At 47.3% G+C, this 1,873-nt stretch overlaps 1 pseudogene; it reads right to left on the bottom strand.

Annotated features, from left to right (window-relative positions):
• Nucleotides 1-559: 559 nt before the first annotated feature.
• LOC101641116 lies at nucleotides 560-1,459 on the bottom strand (annotated as a pseudogene).
• Between the last annotated feature and the right edge of the window lie 414 nt (nucleotides 1,460-1,873).

Genomic DNA, 1,873 nt, shown 5'->3' with positions numbered 1-1,873 from the left:
TGATTAGCATATTGCACTCTATTTAAGCATTATTTGAAGCTCTAAACTCACATATATGTACAAGATATCTATTCTCTTAAATATTTTAGATCGTCCCCTTCTGATTTTAATTATTGGTCCAATTTTTAAAAATCATTTTATTGGGGGCTCATACAATTCTTATCACAATCCATACATACATCAATTGTGTAAAGCACATTTGTACATTCATTGCCGTCATCATTCTCAAAACATTTGCTCTCCACTTAAGCCCCTGGCATCAGCTCCTCATTTTCCTCCTCCTTCCCCACTCCCCCCACTCTCAATTTTTTTTTTTAAAACTTCACTTTTTCATGAACTTTTAAAGTCCCCTCAGCTTGCTCTCAATCTCTTCCTCCACAGTTTCTCTCTCTCTCTCTCTTTCTTTCTTTCTAGGATAAACTTTCTAGGATAAACCACGCGACTGGCAAGATTTCAATGTAGGAGAAAAGACCTGGTCGGGAAACCTTGAGGAGAGAAACCAGAAACATTTCCCAAGTGCTGCACAAGAAGCACACATTGTAAACAGGATTCAGCTGCTTCAGACTGATTTGCCCTCTGCACAGCAGGGCTTCATTGTGCTCAGCCAGAGGTCTGGCTTAATTTCAAAGGGCTGTGGTTCAGGCGCTCCCGAAAAGCTTTTTGGTCCATGTACCCCTCTTTCCCTCCATTACGGATAGCCAGCTCTTCTTCAATGCCTTCTTCCTCCCTGAAGCTTTTCTAGTCCAATTTGGACTTCTGGAGAATTCTCGTTTTGTGCTTCTTGGCTCCAATCTTCCCCCAGAAGGCTGCTCATGCAACTTGGTCTCTTAACCTTGACCCTGCAGGGAGTGAGGGCAGCGCTGAAGGCCAGTCCGCCTGGCGCTCCTCTTTTTCATTTTGCTTGAGGAAGAATTTGGCCTCTTTAGAAGGAGTCTCCACCTCCTTAGTCACCCCGACTTCTTCCCCAGCACAGTCAAGCACCTCGGTGATTTTGACCTTTTTAGTTCCTTAGGTTTCTCCATGCTTCTGCTTTGACCAACAACGTTCTAGAACTTGTCTCTTTCAGCCTCCTCTCTTTGCTTAACTCCTGGACTCAGGGACACTCTTGATTTGGGTCCCACATCATTCAGGAGCGGCCCGGAGTTCATCTGCATTCTTTTTCTTGCATCCTCTGACTCAAGGCCCCTTGTCTGGCTCTGCACCTTCATCTATGTCGGCACTGCGGCTGCTTCCCGATTCTGCTGCAGGATCTAGCTCTCCTCCTCCTCCTTCTGATGACAGGCCCGCTTGTTTTCTCTTCCTGGTGCGAATGCCTGCAGCCTTTTTGTTTGTCTCTTTGGTTTTCTGTGCCTTCCTTCACTAATTCATTCACATCATCTTCACTACACTTGCCACCCGACGGCATGTGGGTCTTGTCTTCCGCCCAGGTGGAAAAGCCTTCGAGGTCGAATTCTCCCATGTCACTGCCACTCGCAGCAGGCAAACCCGCAGGAGCACAGAGGTTACCCCCGATAGCAGCGGCTACCCCCGATAGCAAAGGCTACCCCCGATAGCAGAGCTCTAGCAGGGGTCCTCAAACTTTTTAAACAGGGGCCCAGTTCACTGTCCCTCAGACCGTTGGAACTATAGTTTAAAATAAAACTATGAACAAATTCCTATGAACACTGGACCAGTTGGGTGCTAAGCAAGACAAGCAGTGGCGGCTAAAACACCCCGCGGGCCTGATAAATGTCCTCCCCGGGCTGCATGTGGCCCGCGGGCCATAGTTTGAGGACCTCTGCTATAGAGACCTTAGAACTGCTGCAGAGGCAGCAAGCAGAGTAGGCTAGGTCTCTATCTGTCTCTCTCTATTTCCTGAATTATTTAAGAGGGA

The sequence above is a fragment of the Echinops telfairi genome, unplaced genomic scaffold, assembly GCF_000313985.2.
Source record: "Echinops telfairi isolate 266 unplaced genomic scaffold, ASM31398v2 ScPeMD7_7424;HRSCAF=8462, whole genome shotgun sequence".
Lineage (NCBI taxonomy): Eukaryota > Metazoa > Chordata > Mammalia > Afrosoricida > Tenrecidae > Echinops > Echinops telfairi.
The sequence above is the reverse complement of the archived record's forward strand: the minus strand, read 5'-3'. Positions and strand labels throughout refer to the sequence as shown.